General features: G+C 40.5%; 1 pseudogene; it reads left to right on the top strand.

The window, feature by feature from the left end:
* Nucleotides 1-4,801: 4,801 nt before the first annotated feature.
* On the top strand, nt 4,802-10,098 carry LOC127670607 (leucine-rich repeat-containing protein 58-like; annotated as a pseudogene).
* Nucleotides 10,099-16,156: the final 6,058 nt, after the last annotated feature.

Below are 16,156 nucleotides of genomic sequence, written 5' to 3'. Positions count from 1 at the left end.
AAGCAGCAAAATGTAGGGTCCTGTTTACGTATCCAGTCAGTTAGTCTATGTCTTTTTATTGGGGGCATTGAGTCCATTGATGTTAAGAGACATTAAGGAATAGTGATTGTTACTTCTTGTCATTTTTGACGTTATTTTTTTAAATTTGATTGATTAACCTCTTTTGGGTTTGATGAAAGGTTACTATCTTGCTTTTTCCAGGGTGAAGTTTCCCTCCTTGTATTGGTGTTTTCCTCCTATTATCCTTTGTAGGTCTGGGTTTGTGCATAGATATTGGGTAAGCTTGGTTTTGTCATGGAATATCTTAGTTTCTCCATCTATGGTGATTGAGAGTTTTGCTGGATATAGTAGTTTTGGCTGGCATTTGTGTTCTCTTAGAGTCTGCTTGAGATCTGCCTAGGATCTTCTAGCCTTCATAGTCTCAGATGAAAAGTCTGCTGTGATTCTGATAGGTCTTCCTTTATATGTTACTTGGCCTTTTTCTCTTACTGCCTTTAATACTCTTTCTTTGTTTAGTACATATGATGTTTTGATTATTATGTGACAGGAAGTATTTCTGTTATGGTCCAGTCTTTTTGGAGTTCTGTAGGCTTCTTGTATATTCATGGGCATCTCTCTCTTTAGGTTAGGGAAGTTTTCTTCCATAATTTTATTGAAGATATTTTCTGGCCCTTTAAGTTGTAAATCTTCACTCTCATCTATGCCTATAATCCTTAGGTTTGTTCTTCTCATTGTGTCCTGGATTTCCTGGATATTTTGGGTTACAAGCTTTTTGCTTTTTGCATTTTCTTTAACAGTTGAGTCCATGGTTTCTATGGTATCTTCAGCATCTGAGATTCTTTCTTCTATCTCTTGTATTCTGTTGTTGATGTTTGCATCTATGTCCACTGATTTCTTCCTAAGGTTTTGTATCTCCAAAGTTGTCTCCCTTTGAGTTTTCTTAGTTGTTTCTACTTCTGATTTTAGATCCTGGATGGTTTTGCTTAGCTCCTTCAGTTGCTTGTTTGTGCTTTCCTGTAATTCCTTAAGAGATTTTTTTGTTTCCTCTTTCATGACCTCAGCCTCTTGACCAAAGTTCTCCTGTATTTCTTTAAGTGTTTTTTGTGTTTCCTCATTATTGGCTTTTGTATTCTCCTGGATTTCTTTCAATGATTTTTGTGTTTCCCTTGCAAGGGCTTCTAACTTTTGATCCATTTACTTCTGAATTTCTTTAAGTATGTTCCTCATGTGTTCCTGTACCAGCATCATGACCAGTGATTTTAAATCCAAATCTTGTTTTACTGGTGTGATGGGGTATCCAGGCCATGCTGGTAAAGGAGAATTGGGTTCAGATGTTGCCATATTGCCTTGATTTCTGTTATTGGCGTTCCTGCGTTTGTCTTTTGCCATCTAGTTCTCACTGGTGTTAGTTGGTCTTGTCAATGCTGGACTCACCAGTGCATGCTGCCCCTTCCCAGGTGGCCTCTGGTGAACAGCTTACCTCCTGCACTGCCTGGAGACAGGGTGCTGATGCCCAGGCTGTTCAGATCCCGAAGCAGACACCTGAAGGCTCCCGCTGGGGCATGCTGGATTCACTGGAGCACACCGACTTCTCCCTGCTGGGGGCCTGGAAGCCCCTCTTGCCTCTTACAGGACCTGGAGATGAGGTGTTGCCGCCCAGGCTGATCTGGATCTGTAAGCGGAGAGATCTGAGGGCTACTGCCAGAGGCCTCCAGACTCGGGAAGTTTAATTTTTCAATTTCCTTAGATGATATGTCATTTGATGGTGTACCTGATCCCAATTTTATTTTGGTACATGGTATCTGTCTAGGAAATCATCCATTTCATTTAGATTTTCCAGTTTTGTTGAGTATAGGCTTTTGTACAAAGATATGAATTTGTTTTTAATTTTTCGGCTTCTGTCGTTATGTCCCCTTTTTAATTTCTGATTTTGTTCATTTATATTCTGTCTCTGGGCCCTTTAGTTAGTTTGGCTAGGGGGTTTATCTATAATGTTGATTTTTTTAAAGGAACAGCTTTTGGTTTCTTTATTTGTATTATTCTCTTTGTTTCTACTTTTTTGATTTTGGTTCTGAGCTTGACAATTTCTTACCCTCTCCTCCTCTTGGGTGTGTTTGTTTCTTTATGTTGTGGGGCTTTCAGGTGTGCTGTTAGTGTGTTAGTGTGTTAGTGTAAGATCTCTCCAGTTTCTTTACTAGGGCCCTAAGTGCTATGAATTTTCCTCTTTTCCCTGCTTTCACTGTCTCATAAGTTTTGGTTGTTGTGCCTTCATTTTCATTGAATTCTAAAATGTTATTCATTTCTTTCTTTAATTCTTCCCTGATGAAGTTATCATTAATAGAGAGTTGTTCAATTTCCATACGTACATGGGTTTTCTGGGAGTTTTGTGTTGTTTTTGAAATCTAGCCTTAATCTGTGATAATCTCATAAAATGCACAGGATTATTTCAATCTTCTTGTACCTGTTGAAGCTTGTTATGTAACCGATTATATGGCTAATTTTAGAAAAGGTAATATAAGCTATGGAGAAGAAGGTATATTCTTTTGTTTTAGTGTAAAATGTTCTCTATATATTTGTTAGATGCATTTGAGTCATAACCTCTATTAGTGTCACTGTGTCTCTGTTTAGTTTCTGTTTCAATGACCTGTTCTTTGGTGAGAGTGGGGTGTTGAGGTCTTCCACTATTACTGTGTATGATTCAAGGTGTGTTTTCAGCTTCATTAAAGTCACCTCTTATGAATGTGGATACCCTTACATTTGTGGCACAGATGTTCAGAATTTAGACTTTCTCTTGGTTGATTTTTCCTTTGATTAATATGAAGTGTCGTTTGCCATCTCCCTTGAAAATTTTTGGTTGAAAGTCTATTAGCTATTAGAATGACAACTCCTGCTAGTTTTTTGGGACTGTTTGCTTGGAAGACTTGCTTCAAGCCTTTAACTCTGAGGTAATGTTTACCTTTGTCATTGGGGGTGTGTTTCTGATATGCAGCAAAATGCTAGATCCTTTTTGCATGTCCAGTCTGTTAGCATATGTCTGTTTATTGGGGAATTGAGCCTGTTGATATTGAGAAATACTAATGATGGAATATTTTAGTTCCTGTTATGTTTGTTGTTGTAGATGGCATTATATGCACGTGATTCTCTCCTTTTGATTATTTTGTTCTGAGATAACTCTTATCTTCTTTTCTTATTGGTGAAGGTACCTTCCTTGTGTTGGAGTTTTCCTTATAGAATCCAAGTAAACATCAAAGCAGTCATCCACCATGATCAAGTAGGCTTCGTCACAGGGATACAGGGATGGTTCAATATACAGAAATCTATCAATGTAATCCACTATATGAAGGAACTCAAAGGAAAAAAACACATTATCACTTCATTAGATACTGAGAAAGTATTTGACAAAATCCATCACCCCTTCATGATACACATAATCCACTATATAAAAAAAAGTCAAAGAAAAAAAATCACATGACCATTTCATTAGATGCAGAGAAAGTATTTGACAAAATTCAATACCCTTTATGATAAAAGTCTTGCAAAGATCATAAATTCAAGGACCATACCTGATAATAGAAAAGCAATACACAGCAAAGCAGTAGCCAACATCAAACTAAATGGAGAGAAACTTGAAGCAACCCCTCTAAGATCAAGAACTAGACAAGGCTGTCCAGTCTCTCCCTACCTGTTCAATATAGTACTCAAAGACCTAGCAAAAGCAATTAGACAACAAAAGAAGGTAAAAGGCAAACAAATTGGAATGGAAGATATCAAAATATCACTATTTGTAGATGATATTTGCCTAAAGGAGTACTACTCAGTTATTAAAAACAACAAATTCATGGAATTCTTAGGCAAATGGGTGGAACTATAAAATATCATCCTGAGTGAGGTAACCCAGTCACAAAAGAACACACATGGCATGCACTCACTAAAAAGTGGATATTAGCCCAGAAGCTTGGAACACCCAAGATAGAATTCATAGACCAAATGAAGCTCAAGAAGAAGGAAGACTTCAGTACTTCTTAGAAGGGGGAACTAAATACCCACAGGAGGAGATACAGAGACAAAATGTGGAGCAGAGACTGAAGGGAAGGCCATCCAGAGACTGCCCCACCTGGGGATCCATCCCTCATACAGTCACCAAACCCAGACACTATTGTGGATGTCAGCAAGTGCTTCCTGAAAGGAAGATGATATGGCTGTCTCCTGAGAGGCCCTGTCTGTGCCTGACAAATACAGAAGTGGATACTCACAGCCAACTAATGAACGAAGCACAGGGTCCCCCAAGGAGGAACTAGAGAAAGGACCCAGGGAGCTGAAGGATCTTGCAGCCTCGTAGGAGGAACAAAAATATGAACCAACCAGCACCCCCAGAACCCCCAGGGACTAAACCACCAACAAAAGAGAACACATGGGGGAACCCATGGCTCCAGCCACATATGTTGAAGGGGATGGCCCTGTCAGACCTCAATGAGAGGAGAGGCCCTGGGTCCTGTGAAGGCTCCATGCCCCAGTGACGGGGAACGCCAGGATAGGGAAGTGGGTGTGGGTGGTGTAGTAAGCAGGTGGAGGAGGGATGGGATAGGGGTTTTTGGAGGGGGAATGAGGAGAGGGGATAACATTTGAAATGTGAATAAAGAAAATATCTAATAAAAACTGAGTGAAATAAAAAGTAACAAACACATTGAAAGTAAGAGCATTGTTACATCAGAGCAGGAGGAGGGAGCAAGCTTAGAAGAAGAATACAGAGTTTAATATCTTAAATATAAGGCAACTTTATAAAATAAGAGCAATATGCACAATGCAGAGAAAAAGAGGCAAAAACAAGAAACTACAGAGAGAGTGGAAGGAGCAGGTAGGACCCTCCTTACCACAGGACAGAACATGTCTTTTCTTAAAAGCAAGGCAAGCTTAGTTGTACTAAAGAGGACAAAGCGTTCTGCTATGGACTTGGGTTAAATTCATTTAGCAACAAACTTGAAGAAGCTTTTTTTTCTCTATGCAATAAATATTGGAGCTCATTTTTCATCCAGAAAGAATGATTTCATTCTGTGCTGGTGCTTGATGTTTTGTTCCAAATGCATTTGTAAGTATAGATGTGTGTGTGTGTGTGTGTGTGTAATTATGAGATAAGGATGTAGTTTGGCCCAACTGGTTTTAATGGAGATATATGAATGTGTAAGCATGAATCCATATGTAATTTTATGTGAGTTTATCCATGTTTACTTATGTAAAAACATTCTTCTGCAAATTTGACTCTTCTTCTGGTTCAATAGAAGTTTATTGCTCCAAATCTCTCCCTAGCCAAACAAGCAAGAGGCATCTGGACATGAGGGGAAGGGTTCTAGCAAGCAATCCCTTACTTAATCCACCACTGTTTTTTTTTTTTGTTTTTTTTTTTTGTTTTTTTTTTTTTAGTTTTTTTTTTATTATTCGATATAATTTATTTACATTTCAAATGATTTCCCCTTTTCTAGCCCCCCCACTTCCCGAAAGTCCCGCAAGCCCCCTTCTCTTCCCCTGTCCTCCCACCCACCCCTTCCCACTTCCCCGTTCTTGTTTTGCTGAATACTGTTTCACTGAGTCTTTCCAGAACCAGGGTCCACTCCTCCTTTCTTCTTGTACCTCATTTGATGTGTGGATTATGTTTTGGGTATTCCAGTTTTCTAGGTTAATATCCACTTATTAGTGAGTGCATACCATGATTCACCTTTTGAGTCTGGGTTACCTCACTTAGTATGATATTCTCTAGCTCCATCCATTTGCCTAAGAATTTCATGAATTCATTGTTTCTAATGGCTGAATAGTACTCCATTGTGTAGATATACCACATTTTTTGCATCCACTCTTCTGTTGAGGCATACCTGGGTTCTTTCCAGCATGTGGCAATTACAAATAGGGCTGCTATGAACATAGTAGAACATGTATCCTTATTACATGGTGGGGAGTCTTCTGGGTATATGCCCAGGAGTGGTATAGCAGGATCTTCTGGAAGTGAGGTGCCCAGTTTTCGGAGGAACCGCCAGACTGATTTCCAGAGTGGTTGTACCAATTTGCAACCCCACCAGCAGTGGAGGAGTGTTCCTCTTTCTCCACACCCTCTCCAACACCTGCTGTCTCCTGAATTTTTATTCTTAGCCATTCTGACTGGTGTAAGTTGAAATCTTAGGGTTGTTTTGATTTGCATTTCCCTAATGACTAATGAAGTTGAGCATTTTTTAAGATGCTTCTCCGCCATCCGAAGTTCTTCAGGTGAGAATTCTTTGTTTAACTCTGTACCCCATTTTTTAATAGGGTTGTTTGGTTTTCTGGAGTCTAACTTCTTGAGTTCTTTATATATATTGGATATTAGCCCTCTATCTGATGTAGGATTGGTGAAGATCTTTTCCCAATTTGTTGGTTGCCGATTTGTCCTCTTGATGGTGTCCTTTGCCTTACATAAACTTTGTAATTTTATGAGGTCCCATTTGTCAATTCTTGCTCTTAGAGCATACGCTATTGGTGTTCTGTTCAGAAACTTTCTCCCTGTACCGATGTCCTCAAGGGTCTTCCCCAGTTTCGTTTCTATTAGCTTCAGAGTGTCTGGCTTTATGTGGAGGTCCTTGATCCATTTGGATTTGAGCTTAGTACAAGGAGACAAGGATGGATCAATTCGCATTCTTCTGCATGCTGACCTCCAGTTGAACCAGCACCATTTGTTGAAAAGGCTATCTTTTTTCCATTGGATGTTTTCAGCCTCTTTGTCGAGGATCAAGTGGCCATAGGTGTGTGGGTTCATTTCTGGATCTTCAATCCTGTTCCATTGATCCTCCTGCCTGTCACTGTACCAATACCATGCAGTTTTTAACACTATTGCTCTGTAGTATTGCTTGAGGTCAGGGATACTGATTCCCCCAGATTTCCTTTTGTTGCTGAGAATAGTTTTAGCTATCCTGGGTTTTTTGTTGTTCCAGATGAATTTGATAATTGCTCTTTCTAACTCTGTGAAGAATTGAGTTGGGATTTTGATGGGTATTGCATTGAATCTGTATATTGCTTTTGGCAAAATGGCCATTTTAACTATATTGATTCTACTGATCCATGAGCATGGGAGGTTTTCCCATTTTTTGAGGTCTGCTTCCATTTCCTTCTTCAGAGTCTTGAAGTTCTTGTCATACAGATCTTTCACATGTTTGGTAAGAGTCACCTCATGATACTTTATACTGTTTGTGGCTATTGTGAAGGGGGTCATTTCCCTAACTTCTTTCTCAGCCTGCTTATCCTTTGAGTATAGGAAGGCCACTGATTTGCTTGAGTTGATTTTATAACCTGCCAATTTGCTGAAGTTGTTTATCAGCTGTAGGAGCTCTCTAGTGGAGTTCTTTGGGTCAATTAGGTAGACGATCATGTCGTCTGCAAATAATGATAGTTTGACTTCTTCCTTTCCAATTTGTATCCCTTTGACCTCCTTATGTTGTCAAATTGCCCGTGCTAGTACCTCAAGTACAATATTGAAAAGATAAGGAGAAAGGGGGCAGCCTTGTCTGGTCCCTTATTTCAGTGGGATTGCTTCAAGTTTCTCTCCATTTAGTTTGATGCTGGCTACCGGTTTGCTGTATATTGCTTTTACTATGTTTAGGTATGGGCCTTGAATTCCTGTTCTCTCCAAGACTTTAAGCATGAAGGGATGCTGAATTTTGTCAAATGCTTTTTCAGCATCCAATGAAATGACCATGTGGTTTTGTTCTTTGAGTTTGTTTATGTAGTGGATTGTATTGATGGATTTCCGTATATTGAACCAACCCTGCATTCCCGGGATAAAGCCTACTTGATCATGGTGGATGATTGTTTTGATGTGTTCTTGGATTCGGTTGGCAAGAATTTTATTGAGTATTTTTGCATCGATGTTCATAAGGGAAATTGGTCTGAAGTTCTCTTTCTTTGTTGGATCTTTGTGTGGCTTTGGTATCAGCGTAATTGTAATCCACCGCTGTTTTAAAATAAGGTGCTAAGTGCCCGTCTGATTTGAAGATGCTATAATTTTGGTTGTATGGTTTTGGCTTCTTTATCAAAAGACAAGTGTCCACAGGTGTGTGGGTTTAATTCTGGGTCTTTGATTCTATTCGGTTGATTAACCTGACTGTCCATGTCCACTATCACGCAATTTATATCACTATTGCTCTGTAGTACAGCTTGAGGTCAGGGATGGTGATTCTTTCAGAAGTCTTTACTTGTTCAGAATTGTTTCGTTCATGTGAAACTAAGAATTGCTCTTTCCATGTCAGTAAATTATTGTGTTGCTATTTTTATGGGGATTGTATTGAATAAGTAGATTTCTTTTAGTAAGATGCCCATTTTTACTGTATTAAACCTATCAATCCATGAGAATGGGAGACCTTTCCATCCTCTGATTCCCCAGTATGGCAATTCTAAACCTTCCTTCTTTCAGTGATCTACTGTCTGGGAAATCTAAAGTCCCACCTCTGTCTCCCTGTCAAGTCATTTGCTACCAGGAAATTTATTTAGCATTTAGCACAATCTGGGAGGAAGGACAGTGCCTCACACTTAGACATGCAAATTCTCCTATAATTTGGGAACCCCATTAAGATAATATTAGCAATAAACCAAATCTATAACTGTATATTCTTACATGTAAGTGGATATTAGACAAAGAGTAAAGAAGAAGGTTGAGGCTTGACTCGGCTGGCATCAGGGGTGAGCCTGGGCAGGGCCATGCTGCACCACTTCTGATGGGGTGGAACCAACCCTTCAGGTTCCAGGATGCAGTGACTCATCAGGCGTCCTAGGATCCTGCTGGACGGAGGACACCGGGCTCAGGAGGCCAAACTCAACTGCTCCGTTCACAGCATGTGGGGCGGAGGCCCTGGAGTCTGAGCTGAAGGCACGACCGAGGAGTGGAGTGGCTTGTGTGAGGCGCTGCTGTGGCTGCTGCTGGTCGCTGCCATGGGAGCGCTGAGCTGTGGCTTCCTCCTCAGGCTCCTGGACATGAGTGGCAATGAGCTTGCAGCTCTGGGACCTGAGCTGCTGACACTGAGTGGCCCGCGCATGCTGCTGGTCAGGAACAACCGGCTGGGTGGCCCAGGCTTGCTGCCCAAGGGCCTGCCTAGCCCAGTTGCTGCTCTGCTGCACCTTGCAGGTCCTCAAATTCAGTGGCAACAGCTTCCAGGAGCTGCCTGCCTCGCTGTTGGAACTGCATGTGCTTCAGACCTTCAGCCTGGGCTGGGCAGCAATTAGCTGCAGAGCATCCTGGCAGAGATGGAGAACTTGCAGAGTTTAGAATGTTTATACCTTGGAGTAAATGTCATTGAAGAAATCCCACCAGAAGAATTAGCAAATCTGCCTTCTCTGAGTTACTCGGTGCTGCATGACAAGATCCAAAGTGTGCTTACTCAGCAATCACAGTTGCCTTCGCTTCGATCCTCAGTTTTCATAACTTGGTGACATACCTGCCTCGAGAGATCCGCAATCTTATTCCCTGGAAAAGTTGAGTTTACGAGGAAACCCGTTGGTTGGTTGTTTTGTTAGAGATTTTACATGACCATACAGCTCTTCTGGAATTAGCCTTAAGGACCATTAAGATCCGAAGTATTTCATACACACACTATGGACTTCCTGGGAATCTTCATAGATCCTTGGGTTCAGCCAACAATTGTCCAAAACCCAAAGTGTGGTGGAGTCTATTTTGACTGTGGTGTCAGACAAATTAAGGTTGTGGGTTTCTGTGGGAAGTACCGTCTTCCCTCATGCACTGCGTGCTCCAGAATGCTCCTCCCACTGCACTCTGCCTCACACAACTCCACATCCCAGAGTGAGTCTGACTCAGAAGATGCAGCCAGTGCACACAGAATGCAGAAAGTTCTTCATGGTTGGGGAGCAGTGGGTATTGATAAAACACAGAGCAGAAGTGACTTAAAAAGAAACCGGGTCTTGAAGTTGATTGGAGACCTGAGCGTTTTTCGTCTTGAATGTCCATGTAAGACTTTGCCATGGTGTGAAAGAAAGGTTTTGCATTTTATCTTCACATTTGGCAGGAGTGAGTCTGGTCCCGAGTTTAGATTCTTTGAGTGTAATTTATTATCAATGGCAGTTCAAAATTAAGCTGATTGACCACAATTTTCATGTAAGTCTTTGAAGAAACACTAACAGCATGGTTCATTCTGAAGAACAGTCATGTTTGCAATCAGTCAGAACAACCTCGGACAGCTGAGTTGATTAACGAAGTCATCACAGTCCTCTTACCATGGCTGGTTTATGCTGAACACTATACACAAATAAAATGAACCTTCTCCTTGTGTTACCCCTGGACTGTTGAAAGCCTTTCTAAACAACTAACTTGACAGTAAGGCCTATAACTTTTAATATATTTAAACCAGCTCTTGGCTTGTGTGATTGTTACTAACTTTATATAAACTAGCAATTCCTTAATCCTAGCAAGATTATGGAAGCTTAATATAGAAATTATTTCAGGGCAACCTATAACCTGACACTGTGCAAAACACTTGGAAATATACTTTAACTAGCTGAATAATTGTATACATAATACCTGAGTTCTGAGGGCCTGGAACTCTGTAGAATGGACTGGCCTGGAACTAAGAGATCTCCCTGGAAGAACTCCCAGAGGGGACATCTTCCAGATGGCAATTCTAGGGGTCCTCTGCCTCCCTAGTTGCTGATATTATAGGTGTACACCAACATCTGCTTCCATGGCCATCTTAACTTTATTTGTGTTAACTGCAATGATCTCTTCTAAGTAAATGTCTTTTACACTTAATGAGAGGATAAAGTCTTGATCTGTGTATTCACCAAGAGGCAGAATAATAGTTTTGGACCTCCCAAAAATCTAGATGACAAGTAGTCTAAGAACTGCTAAGTAGTCTAAGAACCTGCTTTACAACATCAGACTAAATGAGGAAAAGTCGGGCATAGTTGTGCACACCTTCAGACCTGCACTTGGGAGGTAGAGGCAGAAGAACAGGACTTCAGAGTTAACCTACGCTCCATAGTACATTTGAGGCCAGCCTGGGCTACACACATGAAAACTTGTCTCAAGGTGGAAGGGGGCGGATTTTAACCACCACGCGTGTCTCCTTTGTTCCTCTTGTTTACTAAGCCAAGACTTCCTCTACATTTAAAAGAAAAACTACAACTACATAAGTATAGTGAAGCAGAGCCTATTGTGTTCAGTAGAGGAGTTCACAGAGCCAGCAACCACTGAACACGGAAGAAAGCATTGAGAGAACATTAAATACATTGTATCACTAAGGTGGGGAAGAAAAATAGTAACAGAAAGTGTTGTCATCGGAAATTAATAAATTTTACTAACTAGTTGATTAGGAATAAAATACTAAAAATATAAGCTAACATTAAAAAGCATGTAACTGTCACTGCTGATCATTATCCAACCTGTAACAGGAAGTCTAGTTGGTAAGTGCCAAAAGTAGTTTAAGATTGCAGTGGGGCATCAGGTGATCTCTTGAAGAGTGCTTTATTAGAAGCCAACTGTATACAGAATCCTTGCATATTACATTTCTTTTTTATTTTTATTTTTTATTTTTATTTTATTCGATATATTTTTAAATTTCAAATGATTTCCTCTTTTCTGGTCCCCCACTCCCCGAAAGTCACATAAGCCCCCTTCCCTCCCCTGTACTCGACCCACCCCTTCCTACTTCCCTGTTCTGGTTTTGCCTTATACTGCTACACTGAGTCTTTCCAGAACCAGGGGCCACTCCTTTCTTCTTGTACCTCATTTGATGTGTGGATTATGTTTTGGGTATTCCAGTTTTCCAGGCTAATATCTGCTTATTAGTGAGTGCATACCAGGACTGATCTTTTGAGACTGGGTTACCTCACTTAGTATGATATTCTCCAGCTCCATCTATTTGCCTAAGAATTTCATGAATTCATTGTTTCTAATGGCTGAATGTATATATACCACATTTTTTTGGATCCATTCTTCTGTTGAGGGATACCTGGGTTCTTTCCAGCTTCTGGCTGTTATAAATAGGGCTGCTATGAACATAGTGGAGCATATATATCCTTATTACATGCTGGGGAATCCTCTGGGTATATGCCCAGGAGTGGTATAGCAGAATCTTTCGGAAGTGAGGTGCCCAGTTTTCTGAGGAACCTCCAGACTGATTTCCAGAGTGGTTGTACCAATTTGCAACCCCACCAGCAGTGGAGGAGTGTTCCTCTTTCTCCACATCCTTGCCAACACCTGCTGTCTCCTGAGTTTTTAATCTTAGCCATTCTGACTGGTGTAAGGTGAAATCTCAGGGTTATTTTGATTTGCACTTCCCTGATGACTAATAAGTTGAGCATTTTTAAAGATGTTTCTCTGCCATCCAAAGTTCTTCAGGTGAGAATTCTTTAACTGTGTACCCCATTTTTAAATAGAGTTATTTGGTTTTCTGGGGTCTAACTTCTTGAGTTCTTTGTATATATTGGATATTAGCCCTCTATCTGATGTAGGGTTGGTGAAGATCTTTTCCCATTTTGTTGGTTGCCAATTTGTCCTTTTGATGGCGTCCTTTGCTTTACAGAAACTTTGTAATTTTTTTTAAATTTTTTTTAAATTTTTTTATTCGATATAATTTATTTTCATTTCAAATGATTTCACCTTTTCTAGCCCCCCACTCCCCGGAAGTCCCGTAAGCCCCCTTCTCTTCCCCTGTCCTCCCACACACCCCTTCCTACTTCCCCTTTCTGGTTTTGCCGAATACTACTTCACTGAGTCTTTCCAAAACAAGGGGCCACTCCTCCTTTCTTCTTGTACCTCAATTGATGTGTGGATTATGTTTTGGGTATTCCAGTTTTCTAGGTTAATATCCACTTATTAGTGAGTGCATTCCATGATTCACCTTTTGAGTCTGGGTTACCTCACTTAGTATGATGTTCTCTAGCTCCATCCATTTGCCTAAGAATTTCATGAATTCATTGTTTCTAATGGCTGAATAGTACTCCATTGTGTAGATATACCACATTTTTTGCATCCACTCTTCTGTTGAGGGATACCTGGGTTCTTTCCAGCATCTGGCAATTATAAATAGGGCTGCTATGAACATAGTAGAGCATGTATCCTTATTACATGGTGGGGAATCCTCTGAGTATATGCCCAGGAGTGGTATAGCAGGATCTTCTGGAAGTGAGGTGCCCAGTTTTCAGAGGAACCTTCAGACTGATTTCCAGAGTGGTTGTACCAATTCGCAACCCCACCAGCAGCGGAGGAGTGTTCCTCTTTCTCCACACCCTCTCCAACACGTGCTGTCTCCTGAATTTTTAATCTTAGCCATTCTGACTGGTATAAGGTGAAATCTCAGGGTTGTTTTGATTTGCATTTCCCTAATGACTAATGAAGTTGAGCATTTTCTAAGATGCTTCTCTGCCATCCGAAGTTCTTCAGGTGAGAATTCCCTGTTTAACTCTGTACCCCATTTTTAAATATGGTTGTTTGGTTTTCTGGAGTCTAACTTCTTGAGTTCTTTATATATATTGGATATTAGCCCTCTATCTGATGTAGGATTGGTGAAGATCTTTTCCCAATTTGTTGGTTGCCGATTTGTCTTCTTGATGGTGTCCTTTGCCTTACAGAAACTTTGTAATTTTATGAGGTCCCATTTGTCAATTCTTGCTCTTAGAGCATATGCTATTGGTGTTCTGTTCATAAACTTTCTCCCTGTACCGATGTCCTCATGGGTCTTCCCCAGTTTCTTTTCTATTAGCTTTAGAGTGTCTGGCTTTATGTGGAGGTCCTTGATCGATTTGGATTTGAGCATAGTAAAGGAGACAAGGATGGATCAATTCGCATTCTTCTGCATGCTGACCTCCAGTTGAACCAGCACCATTTGTTGAAAAGGCTATCTTTTTTCCATTAGATGTTATCAGCCTCTTTGTCGAGGATCAAGTGGCCATAGGTGTGTGGGTTCATTTCTGGATCTTGAATCCTATTCCATTGATCCTCCTACCTGTCACTGTACCAATACCATGCAGTTTTTAACACTATTGCTCTGTAGCATTGCTTGAGGTCAGGGATACTGATTCCCCCAGAATTTCTTTTGTTGCTGAGAATAGTTTAACTATCCTGGGTTTTTTGTTATTCCAGATGAATTTGATAATTGCTCTTTCTAACTCTGTGAAGAATTGAGTTGGGATTTTGATGGGTATTGCATTGAATCTGTATATTGCTTTTGGCAAAATGGCCATTTTAACTATATTGATTCTACCAATCCATGAGCATGGGAGGTTTTCCCATTTTTTGAGGTCTTCTTCCATTTCCTTCTTCAGAGTTTTGAAGTTCTTGTCATACAGATCTTTCACATGTTTGGTAAGAGTCACCCCAAGATACTTTATACTGTTTGTGGCTATTGTGAAGGAGGTCATTTCCCTAATTTCTTTCTCAGCCTGCTTATCCTTTGTGTATAAGAAGGCCACTGATTTGCTTGAGTTGATTTTATAACCTGCCACTTTGCTGAAGTTGTTTATCAGCTGTAGGAGCTCTTTAGTGGAGTTTTTTGGGTCACCGATGTAGACTATAATGTCGTCTGCGAATAATGATAGTTTGACTTCTTCCTTTCCAATTTGTATCCCTTTGACCTCCTTATGTTGTCGAATTGCCCGAGCTAGTACCTCAAGTATAATATTGAAAAGATAAGGAGAAATGGGGCAGCCTTATCTGGTCCCTGATTTCAGTGGGATTGCTTCAAGTTTCTCTCCATTTAGTTTGATGCTGGCTACCGGTTTGCTGTATATTGCTTTTACTATGTTTAGGTATGGGCCTGAATTCCTGTTCTCTCCAAGACTTTAAGCATGAAAGGATGCTGAATTTTGTCAAATGCTTTTTCAGCATCCAATTAAATGACCATGTGAGTTTGTTTATATAGTGGATTGCATTGATGGATTTCCGTATATTGAACCAACCCCGCATTCCCGGGATAAAGCCTACTTGATCATGGTGGATGATCGTTTTGATGTGTTCTTGGATTCGGTTGGCAAGAATTGCGATGGTTATGGTTCCTCTTCACAGCAATCAAACACTAAGATGGAAACTGGTGCCATGGCCTGTGGTGTTGCCAAGATCAGACAAATCATGCTTTCATCTGGAGGAATACAGAAGACTTTCAGACTTTGAACTAAAGTGCAGATGGACAATTCAAGCAAGGTTTATTGGGTTATAGTAGTAGTATCATGGAAGACAGTGATGCTTGGGGTTATTTAAACTGTGAGGGCTCAGGTAGAAAGATTCAGGGGAGAATATTATTAGTATGGTGCCTAGAAAAATATTCTTGTGATATTTTGTCTAAGAGCATTGCTGCTTTCTACAATTATGTTAAGATCAATCTGAGGCTAGATTGAACATAATATGCATTAAAAGTTTTGACAGAGGACACTTAAAGCAGCCTAGCATTGCCTGTGTCATGTGGTTCTTTTTGGTCTGACTTATGAAGTTTTATAATGAAAAGGAACAATCTGAACTAGGAAAAATACAAAATGTACAGTCTGAAAAAGAGAGCACCAGGACATTTAAAGCAACTAAATCCTGTACTCAAGGACATTTAAAAAAATTAAAGAAGTGCCTGATGCTAGATGAAATACAAGGAATGGTTGGCATCAAGGTAAGACAAGACCCAGCCAAACTTCCAACTCATGAAAAGGCCTGAGACATACCTTAATACTAGCACTAGGTAGGCAGAGACAAGTAGACTTCAGAGTTCAAGGCCACCATGTTTCTTCAGAGCAATTTCTAAGCCGTTCAACCTCAGGCACTGAAGAAAACCATTGAAAACAGAAAGCTGGTGAAAAATGTATTTGAAAAATAAGAATGTTTTAATAAGGAGGATATTTTCAGCACAACAAGCAACAGAACTTGGCAGTCTTGGCCTTGTGGTCATGTCAGAGTCAAGGTTACAAGACAGGTTGTGAAATCTCCCTCCATGTTGAAGGGAATTCTCAGAGGTCAGACATGTTAGGGGTGACTCTGCATAGAGGTCAAGAGAGGCCATTGCATGAATCTGTGAAGGTGAAGCCTGGATTGCCTTGGAGACCCCAAGATGTTAGAGATGCCAGGGCCCTGGGATATCTGCTGAGGAAAGCTGCTAACACAGGGCCGAATCACCCCAAGAATAAAAGTGTATTGCACTCTACATGTATGAAAGGA

This window comes from Apodemus sylvaticus, chromosome 20, assembly GCF_947179515.1.
Source record: "Apodemus sylvaticus chromosome 20, mApoSyl1.1, whole genome shotgun sequence".
NCBI lineage: Eukaryota > Metazoa > Chordata > Mammalia > Rodentia > Muridae > Apodemus > Apodemus sylvaticus.
This window is presented reverse-complemented; position numbering and strand designations above follow the sequence as displayed.